We start from the raw sequence: 21,254 nt of genomic DNA on the forward strand, positions 1-21,254 counted from the left end.
ATTTTTTGTCAAGACATGCCAGGACAGCTGTTCCTGTTTCATGCCCCAAGATAATAACCTCAAGTCAATCCTGTCTGTTAAGTTGCTTCTATGTAACTATCAAATGCCGTCTTCATTTTGGCATTTGAGTAAGAAAAATATGTGCAAGAAAAGATTCCACTGGAAAAAGATATAGAATTAAAAATTTATAAAGAAAAATAGGTTTTTAGACAGAAAATTATAGATTGATTAGTCTGTTTTTTAAGCCTGGAAATGGCAAGGCAACATTTTCTAGTTGTATCTTTCTTGTTCTTGCGCTGTTGGCTTTAACTTTTTAAAAAGTCATTTAATATTTTTGAATAGTCAAGGTATCATTCATAACAAAAAACTAAACAAAGGAAAGCAATTTCCAACGTCTGCCCATTTCCCACCCCGCCCTCAGTAAGTAACCATTGCTATGTGTATCTTGTGTGTTCTTCCAGAGAGTTTTTTAATGGCTGTATAAGCAAATACAAATATATATGCTATTTTACCCCTTCTAAAATTCAGATGGTAGCAAAATGTTCACCATAGTTCTGTACTTTGTTGTTCATTTTTTTGACATGTAATGGAAATCATCCCATATGAGTACATAAAGAGCTTCCTCATTTGTTGTCCTGTTTTATGGCTGTGTAATATTCCATTGTATAGGTGTAGCATACTCTAAATAAGAGGGTGGTTACCATCTTATATTGGTTGTTAAGTATCCAGAAATTATGTTTAATTTTATTATTATTGCAGAAAAAGATGAACTTCAAATTGAAATGAACTAAAGTCACATTTCCTTTAGTGAAAAATTAGTTTAAATGCCACTTTTGTCTGTAAGCAAGTTTTAAAATATTAAAAGGATTTTCTATATTGTACAGGTATTGATACCATGTTTCACACTAGAGGTCGCCAAAACAGTATTTAACACCAACAATTACACTAGTGGTTGAGAACATTTTATAATTAGGCACCTTGCATTTCTCGTCCACAGTAAGCAGGAACAGTAAGTACCTTGTGACGAAATGCTGAAGACAAAAACTTGGTTTGCTGTATTTTTAAAGCAACTAAGACTTTGATAATTTAGGAGAAAAGCAAGAAATCTTTCTCTTTTCATCTCAACTTTTACTTTGGGGTTTTATATTATACTTAGTTGGATTAAGCAGTGATGTGGAATGTAGGTGATATGGGATTTATGGAATTTATAAAAAGTAGTTTGCTCCACACGATCTTATTTTTCTGTGATTAAAAATATCTTCAGCTTCAGCTTCTTTTTCCATCCATCCTGGGATCCATATATTTGAGCAGATCTAGAACTCACAATTTTTGGAGGTTTTGTCTCTAATTGGGCATGTACTTCAAAAGGATGAAGGGTCCTGTACCTTTTTATACTCTCTTGTGAGGCAGATATGATTGCCACGGGCAGTCATTCTGTAACTCCTCATTTGAGATTCAATAGCTCTGTTCTTAGTGACAACATGAAATCACGAGCTGGTACAATTTCTGAACAAAGATTTCTCATAGGAAGAATTTCACAAAGAACTTTGAAGTATTATACACATGTTCCATTCATTGTAGTAATGTGAAATCTTGCAGCAGGAAGATTGATGATTGACATATCAAAGGTACTAAGTTAATATTTGTTGAATCAATGAATGAATGCATGTTCATGATAGCATATTGAGTGATAGCAAAGGATTGGAAACAACTTTAGTGCCAACAATAAAGGAATAATTACACAAATTATGTTGTAATTTGGCTACATATGACATACGTACCTCATTTGAATGTAAGTGCCTTTGAAATATGTAACTTTTTTCTTCATTATATTAGCGTAATGATTTATCCATCGTCAGCACTCAATAAATACTTGTTGAATTAGAATATTGTTCTCACACTGGATTAGTCAGGGAAATACCCAAAATCTCAACGCATCCCTTAGTAGTTGGAACTAGCCACTTCAAAGTCATGACCATCTTTTACCCTAAGCCTAAGAGATATGGCTTGGAGGGAATAATTTCTTCTAGGGAGTAAATGTCAGAGAAAAAGAGCCATGGTGACGCTTTACAAAATTATGAATATACTAAATTTTAATTGTTTTTGAGTCGCTTCAACGAGTTATCTCAAAGGATTGCGTGGAACAGTTTTTATAGCTGAGCCAGTTCAGCTAAGGTCCTTGACATCAGTACTCACAAATTAGAAATCTAAAAACGAGAAGTGAAGTGAATGGGACTTGCCTTCTAGGCAACAGTTCAGGTATCTAATTAGACATAGGATTCATGATAGTCTGCCTGTAGTAAACGTCACAGGTGAACCTGTAGTCAAGGAGTTGACTTACAGCTTTCTTTTGGTTGGAATTTGAGCAAGTGTAAAATCCGTCTAGTTCCTAGGGAAGACGTAAAGGCTCTCAGGTTTAAATCAACACAGGGAAGTTGTTTCATCTTTACTTTTTAGAACAGGTGTGTGTATAGAAGAGAAGTGATGACATCCTTATCAAAATATGGCTCCTTTCACGTTTCACAAGTTGTACTTTCATAAAACAGAACCATGCTTCAAATTCTATGTGTGCATTTTTTTATTTTATCCATTTGTATTATATTAATGTCTCCTTCATATGTCACCTATGAGTGTTTCCTAACTTAAAGGTCCCCAAAGGATCTGTGTTGATATGCTGTGTCTAATGGCCCTGAAAGAAAAGGACACAGAAGCCTAATATTTTTAATGCTGTTAATTTGTTTACGGTAGTTTAAGGCCAAAAGGAATTTGAGGGTGGAACAGATTGGAACACATGGATGTGGCCATGTACCAGTGGTGCCATTTCCCACCTGTCCTTTCCACATTTTCCTCAGCTTATGTAAATCACTGTGCAAATGCAGTTTCAAGTCTCCCCATTTCCAACTAGATAATCTGCGTCTAAGTCTCTCTTATAAAGAAATTCTAGCATGACAGCTGCAAGGACTTCTTTAATAAGTTTCAATGAGTTAACTTCTTTGGTTGTTAAAGGAACTGATGTGTTCTGTACAGCTATAAAAACATTTCTAGTTAAAGTCTCATCTCTGGAGCCCTCCAGAGAGCAAAATGCTGTTGGCATACTCTGCATCTCTACTTTTGTGTCCTTTAATTTGCTAGGGTAATCTTGATTTTTGGCTGAGTAGCTTTCGTTAAAGAGGTAAGAAAAGCACCTGCAGTTCAGTGCCGTTCTGCCCCTAGACCAAGACAGAGTGGGCCTTGCCCTGGGCACCCCCACTTTTAAGGGTCCTGCTATGGCTCCCCATGAGCTGCACTCCCCCATGAGCTGAAAAGTCCATGGGTCAAGGGGACACACTGTCATGCAGGGTGTCATGCTGGGTCTTTTGTCCCACTTCCCACATAAGAACGCAGGACATGGTGAGGCCAAAAAGGAACACCCCCGGAGTCATAGATAGGGGAGTCATACCACTATATTCTCGCTGGCACCTGGGTTGGAGACATAGGAAGCGGGAGCCATGCGATCCGCAATCCACACTCCGCTGCTTGCTAGCTCAGCCACGGCAGTTGTATCAGTGGCTAATGGCTAACCAGTAACAGCTGATGGCCAACTAGTCACAGCTGATGGCCATCTACTACCCGAGCCAGCACCTTTCCGCGTGAGGCCGAGAGCCTGGAAATAACTCTCTGGGGCTCTGTCCCCACACACACCCATCCATGCTCCCATTCCTCAGACCCCTGGCTCAAATACAGACTAAGCTTTGAAACACAAATTCCAAGTACAAACGGCTCCAAGCCAACTCCCAGGGCCTGTGCAGGCTTCTTCCCTGGGTCTGTCCTCCCAAAGGCTGACTTGCTGATGTGCAGCCCTCCAGGCCTGTAGTGTGCCCAGGAAATAGCTACTGGCTGGAGTGTTTACTTGTGAACTCAGACAGGCAGGTTGAGAAATTCCATCTGAAGGGTTTGGGTTTAGAGGTCACTCTTAAACTTAGAAATGATTTTTAGAAGGACGTGCGTCAGAAAATTACCCTGGTTAAACTTCCCCTGGTGCCCATCCAGTCTCAAATTTCTTACTGGTAAGTAATCTTAAGGTCATAAATTGTATACTTGGTAACAATGACTTGTTCTGGGTGGTGTGGGGACAGAGCCCCAGAGAGTAGTTTACAGGCTCTCGGCCTCATGTGGAAGGGTGCTGGCTCGGGTGGTGGATGGCCGTCGGCTGTGGCTGATTGGCCTTCGGCTGTGGCTGGTTAGCCGATTGGCCGCTGGTATAACTGCTGCGGCTACGGAGGAGAGCCGAGGACTGCCGAGGATTGCCGAAGAGCCGAGCAGAGCCGAGGAGAGTGGAAGAGGAGAGCCGAAGAGAGCGGAAGAGAGGAGAGGAACAGAGTTGAGAGAGTGGAGGAGAATCGTCGGTCGGTTGGTTGGCGGAAAGGCGGAAGGCAGGTCGTGTGTCCGGTGAACCCAGCCTCCAGTGAGACCATAGTGGTATGACTCCCCTACCTATGGCTCCGTGGGTGTTCCTTTTTGGCCTCACCATATCCTGTGTTCTTGTGTGGGGAGCGGGAGCAGAGACCCTGCAGGCCGCCCCGCCTGAAAAATGGCGCGGCGAGCAGGCCTCCGCGCACGACAGTGGTAACCTCAGTTCTCCTGAAATGAAATTTCTGGTCACCTTTAAGATTAAACCTGCTTCACTTAGAAGGTGAGTGACTTTTCAATCAGAGAAAAATTTGTAATACAAAAATGATAAATCATACCACTAGTATAAACACTTTCATATTAGGTTTAGGAATAATCTCTTTATGTATGTGTGGGGACAGAGCCAGGAGTACAGTTTCCAGGCTCTTGGCCTCACATGGAAAGGTGCTGGCTCAGGTAGTAAATGGCCATCAACTGTGATTGGATGGCCATCAACTGTGGCTAGTTGGCCATCAGCTGTAACTAGTGAGCCATTGGCCACTAATATAACTGCTGTGGCTACGCTAGCAGAAGAATTGGGGCTAGCAAGAGGATGGTGGCTGAGCTAGCAAGCGGCGGAGTGTGGATTGCAGATTTCAGAGAAGCAGAATGCTAGCAAGTGAGATTGTTTGGCAGAGACAAGTGGATGGCGGGTTGCAGATAGTGTGGCTCCTGCCTCCTGTGTCTCCAACCCAGCCGCCAGCGAGACTATAGTGGTATGACTCCCCCATCCATGGCTCTGTGAGTGTTCCTTTTTGGCCTCACCATGTCCTGCGTTCTTATGTGGGGAGCGGGATCAGAGACCCTGCGTGACTCCCTGCACGACAGTATGTTAAAGTGTTCATAATTTAAAAGACTTTGGCATTTTAGACAGGTTAATGTTGTGATTCTATTTAATATACATATCATTGACTTTATATTTTCAAATTAAAAGAAGAACAGAAGCAAGTATGTAAGTGGTATATTACTATTTAGGAGAAATGGATTCACCAAACTTATAAGTTAAATTAAGATTTACAAGAGCCTTTGAAATTCTTTGTGTGGGGACAGAACTCCAGAGAGCAGTTTCCACGCTCTCGGCCTCACATAGACAGGTGCTGGCTCAGGTAGTAAATGGCCATCAACTGTGATTGGATGGCCATCAGCTGTGGCTAGTTGGCCGTCAGCTGTAACCAGTGAGCCATTGGCCACTAGTATAACTGCTGTGGCTATGCTAGCAGAAAATGGGGGCTAACAAGAAGATGGCGGCTGGCTGGCAAGAGCGGATTGCAGAGAGGCGAATGCCGCCAGCGAGAATATAGTGATATGACTCCCCCATCTATGGCTCCGTGGGTGTTCCTTTTTGGCCTCACCATGTCCTGCGTTCTCTTGTGGGGAGCGGGAGCAGAGACCCCGCCGGATGCCCTGCATGACACTTTGGAAGGTTTTTCTTACTAGAAGCAGGTGCTTGCTTGGTCAGACATTAGAAATGCTTAGAAGTAAATTGAACACATTAAACCCATTAACGCAGTTTAACATGCTTAAGGGAGGTTGCTGGATAGAAAATCAATATTAAAAAAAGTAATGGTATTTCTGCATTCCAGCAACAAGAAAATAAATGGCCCCCACACAATGGATACTTGATACATGACAAAGTATGTAGGGGAAGTGCAGGGAAGTGGAAGAAAAAAACAATCTTTCCCATAGTGGAGCAGGATAACTGTACCATGTGGGAAAAAACGAAATGGGATCCCTAATTCACACTATATACAAGAGTCAGTTCCAGGTGGATGTGAGATCGAACATGAGACAAATTATAAAGTTACTCAATGATTAACATAACAGACCATCTTCATGACCTTGGGATAGAGAAAGGTTTCTTAAAGGAGACACAAAACGCAGTAACCAGAAAAGTAAAGTGCAGGAGGGAGGCTCCAAGCAGCAGCAGACAATACGTTCAAGGGCCTGAGAAGGTGGCCGGCTGGCTCCAGGGTCACGAAGCCTCTGGAAGAGAATGGAAGTATCAAGCAATCCTTTTGCAAGTCCGGAAGAAGCTCCTCCTTCAAGTAGGCCCAATAGGATGGCATCTAATATTTTTGCAACAACTTGAAAACCTCAGAATAAACCTAAAAGGACAAACCTCCCCAGGGGAGAGGAAGTGGTATCTATCTCTGACAAATGGATGGCATCTGAACCCACTTGATAGGAAGACTAGTGATGTTTTTGGGTCCTCAATCACTGCTATTTCATCCTGTCACACCCAAACAAACCCAAGGGTCACGTTTTATCATGTGACAGAGACCGAAAATCGGACCTGAAAGCTTCAAGGAGCACCTCCCCCAGAGACAAGCCAGTGAGAAAGGTGGCTGGAGGGAGGTGGCCCAGGTGGAGTTGCCTAGTCCAATCCCAAGACTGACAGCCTTGAGCAGCTCTCACAGGCATGTCCAAACTCTCCGGGAGGCAAATCCAGCATCTCCTGCTACAAAGAGAAAACACTGCTTCCCCAAATCCAGCATCTCCTGCTAGTAAGAGAAGATACTGCTTCCCCAGAGCCAGACAAGAAACTGGAGAGAAAGGGTGTCAAATTTTACAGTTTCCATTAGCCCAAAGGCTCAGGGTGGGGAGAGGGGTTGTCACCCAGCTGAAGCCGGCTGCACAGAGGCTCCATTGTACTCTGGGGACCTCGGCGGCAGGATGGTGAGTGGGAAGATGGTGTATGGGCGCAGTGAGCCTTGATGAATCAGTGGCATTTTCCACCTCTTTTTTCCATCAGCGATCTGCTGGCTAATTGGGTATCTGGATATGACTAAAATAGTAGCAGAGTCTGAAGTCACTGAGAGAAAAATAACAATGGTGTAGGGAGCCTGGTGTAGGCGGTCTCTGGATACCCATCCACCCTGCTTTAGGTCCTAATGCCATTTACCCTACATAGACTCGATTTCCGTTCCTGAGACTACCCCTGCTAAGTTCCAATGTCTCCTTTCCATTTATGCCCAGTATTGTTCTGCAGTCTTTCCTTGGAACATCTTGATTGCCTTTCCTCGGCTGTCATTAACAAAATCCACAACGTTGTTCTTAGTCTTATGCTTTATGGGGAGATTCTGTACCCTCATCCTCCCAGGTGCCCCGTTTGTGCCATTTAAAACCTTGGCCAGATCCTAACAGGAGGAATCACTGCCTTTCATTCACAAGGGACCAGTTTTTAGTCTCTGTACAGGCAGGTTTTGCCTGCAGATTGTTCCTTTTTTCTTTCATCAACCTTTTCTCTCCGCCTTGCCTCTTTATCACGGATGTGGACAGTTCCCTTCACAAGCTACAGTTTCTCCTATCAGTCCACTGCCTTCTGAAGGACTTTAAAAATTTATCCAGATGTATTCAGGCAATGGGGTGAAATCCTTCATATGTCTTACTTTATTCCTGTTAACGGTGAGGAGAAGACATGCTCCAGAACCTTGGGATCTTGGTTGGAATTCTTTAATAAAACCCAAAAAGCTGTTTTAAAATACCATGTTGTTTTGTACACCTAAAACTAATATAAAAAAATAAAATTAAAAAAAAAAGTAAATTTACCATTCTACTAGCAATGGACATTTAGATTGTCTCCATTTGGCTGGGGTAGGTGGCATGAGGAAAGGGTTATGAACGTTTGAAATAGGAGTGGACTAGGTTAAGATGCTGAGCAGCCCAATTCTAACTGCACATTTGGAACCTGTCACAATGAGTCTAGGAATGACAAAATTGCATGGATCTGCCTTATGAGTGTATTATGTCTATTATTTCCCTTGCACTTTTTCCTATTCTTCAACTAATCTTTGTAGACTAGCTAGATCAAGTAGTTGCCTCTGTCGAAGAAGCAATCCACATCTCCAAGACTCTTAACAGAGGGTTACATTCTATAACTGCTGCTCAATTAAAAAAAAAAAAGTCAGTGATAGAGGGTCAGTAAATGGTGGTGGATAGCACATCAAAACTTCTTTCAGGTATTTATTGGTTCTTGCTGGGACCCAGTGGGATTTAGTGAAAGAGGAAAGCCTTTGGAAACAGACTTTTTATTTTGTTTAAATAATAGCAGTTGTATAACTGAATAAGCCGTCTGACCTAGGGAAATGTGCAATTCTCAGGCCAGGTGTCCTTAGAAGCAGTGATTTGTTCAGGGAATAGCCTCAGGAGAAGGGGAGAAAGAGGCAGGGGATGGCAGGAGAAATAAGGTCAGCTTTGATTGATCCCACAGGCACTGATGGACTAGATTGCACCACACAATTCACTGCACCTCGAGGCAGGAGGTCCACATTCAGTATTCCCCGAGTCAGTCAGTCAGTTACTGGAATGGCCTCTCCACCCTGGGGGAGACAATCTCCTACGCAAGAGCACTTCTGCTTGGCCAAGATCAATTCTCCAAGAAAGGAGGCAACTGTGGGTCTTCAACAATCAATACTCAGAGCTAAGAAATTAGTGCACTGATCTCCTTAAGGATATCTGGGAAACAATAGCCTCCACTACAGGTCACGCCTTTGTCCCCACTCAGCTCCACTTTCTTCTCACCGGGTTTTTGGTTGGTGGCCATTTCTGGGAAAACTAAAAAGAGAAGGGTTAGTGGAACAAAATGTCACTTCCCCAATGTTGCAGTTGGTCTCAAGGCTGTAACTGATGTTTATCATGTCCCGAATCTACCCACAGCGAGCACCTACTGTGCTTCCCCGAAAATAAAACCTAGCCAGACCATCAGCTCTAATGCATCTTTTGGAGCAAAAGTTAACATAAGACCCAGACTTATGTTATAGTATATAAGGTCTTATTTTTTGCTCCAAAAGACACATTAGAGCTGATGGTCCGGCTAGGTCTTATTTTGGGGGAAACACAATATATTGGTCTAGGTGGCCAGCCTGGTAGGGTGATGCAGACTTTTATCTTGTAGAGGTTATCTATAGGTTACCTTGTTCTTCTTGGGCTGTGGTTGCTGTACTGACTCATTTATAGTTCAAACTTGGTATAAGAAAACTAAGGGACACTCTAGTAGCTAATACGAGTGCCAAATATACCAGCTCCTTATGATGATCAGGGTTAACTAACCCTAACAGTATGGCAACTCCTTTCTTTGTTGGCTGGTCTACAGCAGCCATAGCTTTAAGTTTAGTGGTTCTCTTACTGTGTGGAAGCATTTTCCCTCTGAGAACCAGGACCTTTAGACCCACAGAGCCTACAGTTGTGAAAATAAGAAGCATAACTTCCCCAAATGGGTCATCGAGAGTGATGGTGAAACCATTGCAACTTTCACTGGTTGGTTTCCAGACCCATATAGTCTACGTAGTGGGGCACAGCATCACATAGAGGTTGATGTTTTAAGGTCTATTCTGCATCCTGAAGGATAGTACCCTGTCCTATCATCTCCAGCTGGTGCCTTAGCTGTACTTTCAAGAGGCTACTGCACTGCACTTTCAGTCTGGCAGTTTCTGGTTGATGCATGACCTGTAATCACGTGCCCAACGCTATACTTCTTTTGAGGTCCCTTGGTTCACAGACGATGTCAGGTGTGATCCCACGTCAGGGTATCACATAGTGGTGATAGCTGAGGCACCAGAGGCAGAAAAGGCAAATCTAATGCGGAATAAGTGTCAATCCCATTCAAGATAAAACATTTTTTCAGAAGGGGGCTGGTATACGTAACATGCCACTAAACCTCTGGTTGGCCACCTCAAGGAATGACACCATAAGGGGCTCAGGATCAGGCTCTATTGCTGGAAGGTCAGACATTCAGCAGCAACAGTAGGCAGATCAGCTTTGAGGAGTTTATACTGATGAGCCCGACCAACAGAGCTTCTTGTAACACAGCTGGAAGCAGCCCCAGAGTTCTTTTCTTTCCTTTTGCTTTAGGTCCAAATCAAAACTAGCAGTTTTCCAACTTATTCAATGAGTGGGTTGGAACAGCATTCCCAACTGCAGTGTACTCTGCCTCCCAAACCCAAAGTGGCCTATAAAGCAAGGGGTGCCGTGAAACACCTTGTCCTATACTCTGGAAGGTATATCTCGGCATTCCAGGGTGTTGACTCCTAAAAACTTTATTGAAATGTCGGGCCACCCAATCTTTGTAGAGTTTATCTTCCACCATTTGGATTGCAAGTTTTAACAAGACATCCAGAGTAATTGCCACTTCTTGTTCATAAGGTCCAAATGATATGTCATCCATTTAGTGAACCCAAGGAAAGTCTGGAATGTCCAGATGGCTCAGATCCCTTGGGACCATCACAGCAGAGAATCAGAGAATTAACATAGTGTTGGGCCAAGACCATAAATGTATACTATTATCCATCCCATGTCATAGCAAACTGTTTCTAATCTTTCTTATGAGACACATTGAAAAGAAAGGAAATCACATTAGTCACAAACCAGAGGCTGTGTTAAATGTGCTATAGTAAACATACTGTGTCTAATACAGCAGTTGCAAATGAGGAGACTACTTGGAGAGGTCTTATTAGGCCAGAATGGTGAATTAGATGAGAGATAGAACGAGACCCAGAACTTCTACATCCTTTAAATCAGGGGTGTCAAAACTGCAGCCCGCGGGCCAACTGCGGTCTGCAATCCATTGTTAATTGGCCCACAGCAAATTCCAAAAATATATTTAGTTTATTTAAATAAACCAGGTGAGGCAATACGTACTTCACCTCGAGTGAGTGGCCCGGTTGTTTGTGTATTTTACCGCATATGGCCCTTGGTAAAAAATGTTGAAAAAAGTTTGGACACCCCTGCTTTAAATCATTTAAACCTCTGCCATTTCACTCCCGAGATACAGCATTGGCTTTGAGATACAGTCTTGGCTGAGGGGTGGGGATGTAGTTTCAGGGACTTCTACTGGCCTTTCCTGCTACAATAACTCTGACTCTACAAGTCAAGGAAGTAAAATGAAAGTTTTGTAAAATCCTATGTCTGTTCCAAGTCTACATTCAGAAACTGGGGATATGATCTCTGTGTGGACCTGTGGATCTGTGGACACAAACACCTGGCAAGGACACTGTTAGTGACTTGACCCTCACATACTCCTATTTTAACAAAGGGGTCAAAAGGTGTTTGGGGTTTCTGAATATTATCATCAACTCGGACACTGTACCTAACTGTCCTTAAAAGAGCCATGTATTCCCCTGTCTCCAGTGAATGGGGGAAAGAACTGGGAAAGTTGCTACTGTGTGCACTTGATATGGTGTTGCAAGGTCCCTTTTCATGTGGACCTGGCCTCTCTTTCAGTTGATGGAGCTGTTCTGTGATGGGTTTGAAAACTGGCTCAGGTTTGAAAAATGTGCAAAGGATCATGACTTTCTGCTGGGTCAGCTGACCACAGTCTTCTGCTCATCTACTCCTGATCTCTTTTGATTATACATAGTAAGCAATATCCTTGGTGGATGAACATCTATCTTACACTTTAGAGCACCTTAAACATCTCCACAGATCCCTGGAGGTCCCTGGCCCCCAACCCACTCCATTCCAAACTTGCTGTCCATTCTGGAAATTATGCCCATGTTGATTTTGGTGGTAAAGTACTACCACACGGCCTCTGCTACTCTGGGACCCTATCAACCTCACTATTAGGGAGCCTGGCTCTGTATCAGCATCTCCTGTCATCAACTCTCACCTGCAGAGGAGAGCCACCACTAAGTTTCTCAATGACACTGGTGTCTCCTTATTGCTTGATACACAGAGTCCTCTATGCTCTTTCAACAATCATAGTTAGCTGATGAGTTTTCCGGTCTCATACAGTAGACCCTTGTTAGCATGTCTACTTCTCTCGGCCTTTCAATCCCTTCCTCCATAGTCTGTCTTACAGTTCTGGCATCTCTAACTTGATTCAGTATGGATCATTGCTTTTCACATCATCCAAAGATCATCCCAGGTATGTATTGGAACCATCTTTGGGAGCCCACATGAGGATATTAAATCCTGTATCGTGGGACAGAGGCTCCAAGTTGATAAACTCTCCCTTAATGAGCTTTATATTCTGCCCCCACCTTGATCCAGCACCCTCTGATTCATTTCCAGGCATCCTCCCCCTGCTCCTGGAAGTAATGTTAATAAGATTCTGCAGTAACTTTGGTGTGTAAGCCCTCTCTTTCCTTAGCAGGATCTGCACTTTTCCAGTGAAGTCATGCTGAAATTTGGCCCTAGTTATCAGTTTGGTGAACAGGAAGGCAGATGGGTACAGATCCTAAGGGAGTGCAAGCATTGTCTTATAAAGTACCTTAGCTGAAGCATTTGAAAAATCTTCAAGAGATGACTTCTATTTTCCAACAAAGTAGAGTTGCCCACTTCTATAGATCCAGAGAGTTCAGGCAAGTCTGGAGACCAAGAAAGGCACTCCAGTGTGTCCACCAAGAAATCTCCATCCTGAGTGTTAAGGTCCTAATTCCTTTCCTATGAGGGCCCTGAGTCTGGAGTAGGAGAACTGACCAGGCTGTGAATTCAGTTTTCTCTGAAGTTTTGCCCCTCTAACATTTAAATCATATGCTGTATCTCCTCTTGGCTACAGGAGATGAAGGTCTCGTTAAATGCTGCCAAGAAGGTCCTCTGACTCTCACACTTTGCTTTAAATTGCTGATTAATATATTAGACCTTGTTATTTTTCTCTCTTCATTATATCAGTGGCACTTAGCAACAGGCTCCCAATTCTCTAGTTCATAGTTATATTAGAGTTATTATTTCCCCCATCATTCTGAAACTTCAGAGACAGTGCCTCCAGCTGGAGTATCTCTTTCCTTTTATAAACCATCAAATTCATCACAGGTAATCGCTTTACCAATCTCATCTCTACAGTGTTCCAGGAGCTACCAGTACTCTACCTACTACTAGTGATGGGGACGGATACCGTTGCCATCTGACCAGCAACTGAATCAACTCCAGAACCTCATTCTAGAATCTTGTTAGGATTAATTCCATGACCAATTAATTGTCTTAGGTTGAGATTCCTAGTAGCAGGGTTTGAGACCAGGATTCTTGTGCAAGTGATTTATTGAAAGAGTGCTCTCAGAAGGAGAGTGGGAAGATGGATAGGGCAGGGAAAAGGCTAAGCAAGGATGTGGTCTCAGTGAGAGACGCACTGCAGCCTGATCCCGTGGGAAATCTGGAGTGTTAATTGTACCTGAATGATTCTATGAGTCACTGCCGGAATGATTTTTCTTTTGTTTTGTTTTTCCTTGCCCTAGAAAGTTAACTGACTTTTCTTGGATCTAAAAAAAAAATGACTCCATATTGGATATAGAGTTAGAACTAAAAATATTAGCCTTATAGTTTATTTTCAGTCCACATACTTCCCTAAGCCTTCTTTCTAGTTTAAGATCCAGCTGGAGTGATGTATGGTCCTGAGCTCTGATCAGTGTTCTAATGTTTCCCATACAACCAGGGTTAACACAGAGTGTGTGAAATAGTTTTAATCAGATTATAAACAAGAGGTCACAAAAAGAGGTCAGATATGGCACAGAAGAGGAATAGAGAGAGGGACAAATAACATAGAAGTACAAAAGAGTGAATATGAAATCCTATTTTTCAGGAAGAGGTGTCCTTATAAGTGCAATCTGGGGTTGTTTTTCGAATAATTTATTAACCTTAATTGGGAATTTATTGTTTTTTTAAAAATTCTATAGCCATATTTTTCCTGTCTCAACCTAATAAAGAGCTAACAAATTGGCCAATGTGGACAAAAGATTAATATGAAATAGGTCTTGTGCTCATATTTTAACAGACAGACAATTCAATATTGAAACTATTTTTATTTCTACCTTTAGTCATAAGAAAATTAGCAGCAATCAAAACTAAAATTTTCTTTTATTATTTCTGAATAGGCCCGAGAGTTGAAATAGAAACTAACATACGTGACATACTAAATGACCTAGCAAGTGTTTGACTAAGATAAGTTATAACACTTCTGCTAAAAATTGAAAAACTGTCACTTCCTTCTTAGAGCTAAAAATAGCACTTACAAGTTGTTCTTCCTGATACAAATCCATATTAAGCTTTGTATATTAACACAAATCACTCAAAACAATTTCAAATGAGTACATATATACTTAGACAGAATTATGTAATGAGTTATACTACATTGTTGATAAAGCATTTAATCTAGTTTAAATGAGTGCTTTATCCAGAGAGAACTGACTTGAAGTTTTTCTCTTTCCTTCAATAAATTCAGTGCTTATATACCAATTCCATTTAATAAATATGTGTTATGCAGCTGTTAGGAAAAAATTCAGAGACTAGATGATCCCAGGACTACAAAGGTAAAATAATCTGTAGTGAATACTATGTAAGTTACAATATAATCATGGTTGTGAATATGAAAATTTGTAATTTATTATAATGGAAGGCAGCATAAAAACTGACTATTCAGAGAATGGGTAGGTTATTTTTAATAGAAGTGATAAAAAAAATGAGTTTATTAAAGAAATATCATTGGGGATAGGCTTGAAAGTGTGTGCTGTGTTTCAACAGTTGGTGACGGGCTTTTAGAAAGGTCATTCTGGCGGAGGGTCTATCACGAGAAAAGTCCGGGAGAACCGAAAGTTCATGGTGTATTCAGGGAATGGCCAGTTGAGAGGAGTAAAGGAGGGTAGGAAAGAAGAAAGCGATCATGGTGAAATGGTGTTACAAAGGAAATTCATATCATTTTGAGTAAAAGCGTTTGGACTTAATCTGCAAGTAATGTGGATCCACTGAAGGCTATGGGACAAGAGAGTAATTTCATTAAAACTGTGCTTTGAACTGATGAGTAATGACAGTGACCTAGGAGAATTTGAAAGTAGAGACAGATAGACGAGTTAGGTGGCTATGATAATAATTTCGGTGGAAAATGAGGTCAAATTTTGGAGAGCCTTGAAATGGTAGGCACCCGTGAGAAGGACAGCTTGTTGTCTCCCAATACCCATTTTCCCTTCTTCCTTTGAGTAAAGATGAATCCCTGCCTCCATGCAATTAGATGGGACCACGTGTCTAAGATCTGGTCAACTGCGTGTAAGTGGAAACAGCCTGTGCAACTTCTGCGGCATGATATTAAAGGAAGAGGTGTCCTCGTCATCATTTTTTCCTTTCTGATGGTGAGAATATGGTGCTATAGATTGAATGTTTGCCCCGTCCCCCACCCCAAATTCATGTATTAAATCCTAATTCTCCTTTTTGGTGAAGTATTTATTCATATCTTTTTCTTGTTTTATAACTTGATTGTTTACTATTGAGTTTTGAGAGCTCTTTGTATATTTGAGATATAAGGCCTTTGTCAGATGCATGGCTTGCAAATCCTGCATTCTCATTGCAAGGTTTTTTATAGTAACATTATTTTTAGTTTTGGTAATTTACTAATTTCTTCTTTTAATGAGCATGATTTTGCTGTATATCTAAGAACTTCTTGCCTAGCTCTGTCCCAAAAAAGACAAAAAGTAAAAAAAAAGAAAAAAAAAAAGGAGGCACATCATCATCATCAATCTATTGAAAATCAATGATATAGAGAAAAATGTTAAAAGGAGCTAAGAGAAAAAGTATATTAAATACAGACTGTAAAGTACTGAAAGGGAAGGTACAAAAGGAAAACTAATATTTTTATTTCATGTATCATTACACACACACACACGCACACACAAAGGGAGTTTGACCTTACACAACTGGATTGCTGGTTAAGCAGACTCTGTAAGGCTCGCACTGGAGCTTGAAGTCCAGAATACAGGCAGATAGGAAGAGGATGGGCAGACAGGAAGTGGACAGGCAAACAGGAAAGGAAGATGTATGCGAAGTGGGGGAGAGCAAGAACAATGTGGAGTTCGCAAGAACAGAGTGAAACCCCATCCGTTCCCATTGCCTCAGATCTTGATGGGAAGAGCGTCCTACAGAATCTGAGGCCCTCATGATACAGCTAATTGCACATGTCTGGCTCAAGAGTCGGAAAAGGGGGATTCTGGGGCAGGTAAAGTAATTACAGGCCCAGCTACTGTCTCAAACCAGAGAGGTCACCCAGCACATAAACAACAATGTGTGTGAGCTACAAAAATTTCCTCTAAATCTCACACAACACTCTCTGCTATGGCCTGCCCTAATCAGAAACATACAGGAAGACAAATTCTGGGAAACACGTGTGTTATTTCAGATTTTATCGAATTTTTAATAAAGTGGGCATGGTGATAAAGATATCTGAAAATCATGTGGAAACAGCAGCATGCGTATTTGGTAGATTGAGATCTAGTTTATTGTGAAGTCCACACCCCAGAAGAGTTTCATAAACTTTGCTTAATGGAGAATATATCGGCTAGGCCCCAGTGGAAAACAAGTCCCTTTCGGGTGGGATTTTGACCAGAATCTATTAAATTAACATAGGTGAGGGCAGGGTGAAGAGAACCAAGAAGGAAAACTGACACATCCACCGTAAGCAGTGGCAGGAAGCCTTTCCTTCCCACAGCCCCACGCAGGCTGGAGCTCCAGGGCAGCTGTCGTGGTCAGAGAAGCAGCTACCGCCAGAACCTGGAAGGGGTAGAGAAGATACATACTGACCCAGTCTCTTCCTGCCTGTGGGGCTCCTGCCAAAGCCTCCTGGAGCTCAGAGCAGCACACAGAATGGCTGAATATGGGAGGGCACACAATGAGTGACTGGCACAGCGAATGATATCTAATTCAGCCAAACTTCCTAACACTTTACCAAAGAGCCTGAAATAGTTATGACCATAAATAATCTGGTGTACAGTTTACATTTTCTGTGAAACTCGCTCTTTTCCACTGGTGTTGAAACCTATCTTGACAAATGCCATTCATTTTCATTTTTCCTCAAATGGAACACTGCCCTATAAATTACTTTCATAGCAAAGAGTGACTTAACTCTTAATAAAAGTGATTTACAGAAATCTGCCATGTTCTCACTCTGGTACTCATAAAATTTCTGCTGGTAGTCAACTTTCGTAAGTGTCCTGAATCACAACAACTCATGGTCAGGCACTGAAATGCAATTCAACTATTCTAAAGGTGACAGTGTTGATGTAACGGGTTAATATACCACTCAAGTAATAACAGAAGAAAGCAAGCAGCTCAACAAAGCCAAAGCACTCAATGCACTTAATTCAAAAAGTCAGTGGATTTAAACTCATCAAGTCAATGCCACGAGAACACACTCCTCAAGTGGACTCTTACCTTAAATATAAATTTAAAAAGTCAAGCATAAATCTTTGGCTATTTCTTTGGACTATATTTGGGGCTCACCCTTCCTTCCTTATTTTCAAGCACTTTCATGTACACTGTCTTATTTAATCCTGAATAGAGATATGACCCCCATAATGCAGGCGATGAAACTGAGGCCCGGGAACTCTATCCAGCTAGGAAAGGTACAACCCACAAAATGAAAAGCATATAACCTGCCTCCAAACACTCCCCACTTTAATAAAATACTTTGTAATTTAAAAGGCCCTTTACCTGCTTGTTGACTCTGTAATCTACACTTTCTGTGACCTGTCATCCTAAAAATCAGTCTTCTGCCTTTATACCTATGAATGCCCTGCCTCGCTAGAGGGATGAGATGTGTTAATACTATCTTACGGAAAAGCCATTTTTATTTTTAAAACTTATTTGTAAACTTATCAGCTCCACAGCAATTTAGAAAACGCAAGTGGGAGTAGTGACCTTTCAAAACCACTCTTTAGGTCAGGAGATAATAAATTGGTTATCAGTCCAGGAGTCATAAAATGCACCTGAAACATACATAATCAGCTCCTTAAATCAGCTTGAAAGAGGAGCCCTGCCAAAGTCTGTGTGTGTGTATTTAATCTCCTTCAACAAGCATTGTAGAATTCAGGGTAGAGTGTAAGGTTTTCTCGGACACGTATTTTCAAGAAAGTCTACACTCACTTGCCACTTACCCCCATTCACAGTGAAAATAATAATAGTATTTACTGAGTTCTTACTACTTGCCAAGCAACTCTTCTCAGATCTTTACATCGTAAACTCACTTAATCCTCCTATGGACCCTATGAGGTAGTTGCAGATAACAAGCAGGCAGAGGGAGGTGAGGTAACTTGGCCCAGGTCACCCAGCCAGGATCCCAGCATCGGCAGAGCCGGGTTCTGAGCCCAGCAGTCTGACTCTTAACCTGTACATCTTACTCTGACCCGGAGCCTTCATCAGGTTCCATTTAGATGTATTCTCATTCATCTCTCACCTTCTTCCAGAGCAGGAGCCAACGGTACCAGCAGAATGCATAGTACTAGAAACACTCAAAACGTTTACAGAATTATTGCTGGGATGAATGAAGGAAAGAAGGATGAGTAAAAGAACGAATATACAAACAGGTGTTCTGAGACGGCAGAAAAAGAAGAGATTCTTTTAGAATAGGCGGGATAGGAAGAAAAGGTTATATCAAAGAGTCTTGAGGAACGGTACAATTTTTAAAAGCAGAGCTAAAGAAAAGGGAACTTCAGGTGGAAAAATTAGATAAATATGGTCAGAAATGGGAAAGCCTGGACAGACATTAAGGGAACAGGAAGTTGCAGACGTTAGCAGTGACATAGTCTTGGGCTCCAGGAAGGGAACGCAGGGAAAGAAGTCTGATCGGGTAAGTTGAGGCTAGTTGGCTGAATGTTTTAAATGGAAGGCTGAAAAAGTTACTGCATAAAGAACTAGAGGCCTCGGGAGGGGTTTGAAGGAAGAGGTGAGAGGACGACAACCTCAGGACGGTGCTTTAGGGAAAGTAACATGGCAGGAATGTGCAGGAAATTTAGAGCAGGGGCTGCTGGTCGATAGTGAACCAACACTTGTAGTCCCTGGATGAATCTTAGGGAGTCTGTGAATCCCTGAAATGCACACAGGTTTCGTCTGGATTTGTGCATGTGAACATTTCTACTGGGACTACTGCACCTTCTCAATGATTCTCAAAAATTGTGACACACCTACCTCCCAAGGAAACTGCCCCATGGCAACAGTCCAAATAGAGGCCAGTATGCCATATATCCAAATATTTTAAAATTATAAGTGAAGTTCAACTGTTAAATATGTTTTTCATCCTATCTTGGCAAACATAGCCTCACAATAACAAAACTGAAAAGTATGTGAGTAAAAGTTGGCAAAATATCAAAATGACTGAATTTAATTTTGTCAATCATGTTTTTTGAGGGTTGATCAATGTTTTGATGAAAAGAAACTATAATTCATACATTATAGCATATTTATTTCATCTAATTTGTTTTTCTTGCCGTCATTTTAGCAAAACATTGTCTTAAGATTTCATATAATTTTGTTCTATTGACAATAATGATCTAAATGATTTTCTAAAGGGTAGCAGTGATATTCAAATTTTACTTTGAATTTATGTCAAAAATGTAAATGAATGTAAATATAAAAAAACCTCAACATATTAAACAATATTTTTAAAATTATCTATTAAAACTAAAAAGCAAGTAAAATAACAAAGAGCTATCACTACATACTTATTAGAATGGCTAAAATCCAAAACACTGACAACACCAAATGCTGGTGAGGACACACATTGCTGGTGGGAATGCAAAATGGTACTGCCACTTTGGAAAACACTTTGGCATTTTCTTAAAAACTAAACACACTTTTATCATTTGATCTGGCAATCACGCCCTTCTATAGGTGAGTGGACAAATGAACTGAGCATATTCACGGAATATTGATGGAATATTATATTCAACAACAAAAAAATGAATTATCAAGCCACCAAAAGATATGGAGGAACTTTAAATGCATATTGCTAAAGTGAAAGGAGAGAATCTGAAAAGGCTACCTACTATGTGATTCCAACTATGTAACATTTTGGAAAAAGCAAAACTATGGATATAATAAATAGATCAGAGGTCGCCAGGGCTTCAGGGAGGAGACAGTGGGATAAAGGGGTGGAGCATAAGAATTTTTTAAAGCAGTGAAACTATTCCATATAATACTGTACTAGTGGATACATGTGGATACATTTGTCAAAACCCAATTATAGAAAAATCTCTCTCTCTCTCTCTCTCTCTCTCTCTCTCTCTCTCTCTCTCTCACACACACACACACACACACACACACACACACACACCAGAGAACATAGACCACAAAGAGTGAATCCTAATATAAATATATAAGGGCAAAACCTTTTAGGAATGTTTTCTCTTCCTAATTTATCTCTTTATCATTATGAAACAACTTTCTTTTTTTTTTTTCTCAAAGATTTTATTGGGGAAGGGGAACAGGACTTTATTGGGGAACAGTGTGTACTTCCAGGACTTTTTTCCAAGTTGTTGTCCTTTCAATCTTAGTTGTGGAGGGTGCCGTTCAGCTTCAAGTTGTTGTCCTTTCAGTCTTAGTTGTGGAGGGCGCAGCTCAGCTCCAGGTCCAGTTGCCGTTTTCTAGTTGCAGGGGGCGCAGCCCACCATCCCTTGCGGAAGTCAAACTGGCAACCTTGTGGTTGAGAGCCTATGCTCCAACCAACTGAGCCATCCAGGAGGCAGCTCAGCTCAAAGTGCCGTGTTCAATCTTAGTTGCAGGGGGCAGGGCCCACCATCCCTTGCAAGACTCGAGGAATTGAGGAATTGAACTGGCAACCTTGTAGTTGAGAGCCCACTGGCCCATGTGGGAATCGAACCAGCAGCCTTCGGAGTTAGGAGCATGGAACTCTAACCGCCTGAGCCACAGGGTCGGCCCCTGAAACAACTTTCTTTATCCTTACGAATATTTCTGCTCTGAAATGTGTTTGTCTGGCATTAATATAGCTACTTTTGCTTTCTTTTGATTTGTATTAGCATGCTGTATTTTTTCCATCCTTCTGCTTTTAACCTATTTATGTCTTTATATTTAACAATGCCTTTCTTTTAGGCAGCATATAGCTGCATTTTGCTTTTTGTTTT

The 21,254-nt window shown here is 41.5% G+C and overlaps 1 protein-coding gene across 3 annotated transcripts in view; it reads left to right on the forward strand.

Moving 5' to 3' along the window:
- Nucleotides 1-3,938: 3,938 nt before the first annotated feature.
- The window catches only part of STX11 (syntaxin 11), a 69,573-nt gene continuing 52,257 nt past the window's right edge, over nt 3,939-21,254 (forward strand). For all 3 annotated transcript variants that reach the window (XM_019744502.2, XM_074333682.1, XM_019744503.2), the window contains exon 1: nt 3,939-4,046. The gene's annotated coding sequence lies outside the window, so the exon portion shown is untranslated. The remainder of the gene's footprint in view (nt 4,047-21,254) is intronic.

The sequence above is a fragment of the Rhinolophus sinicus genome, linkage group LG05 (assembly GCF_036562045.2).
Source record: "Rhinolophus sinicus isolate RSC01 linkage group LG05, ASM3656204v1, whole genome shotgun sequence".
Classification (NCBI taxonomy): domain Eukaryota; kingdom Metazoa; phylum Chordata; class Mammalia; order Chiroptera; family Rhinolophidae; genus Rhinolophus; species Rhinolophus sinicus.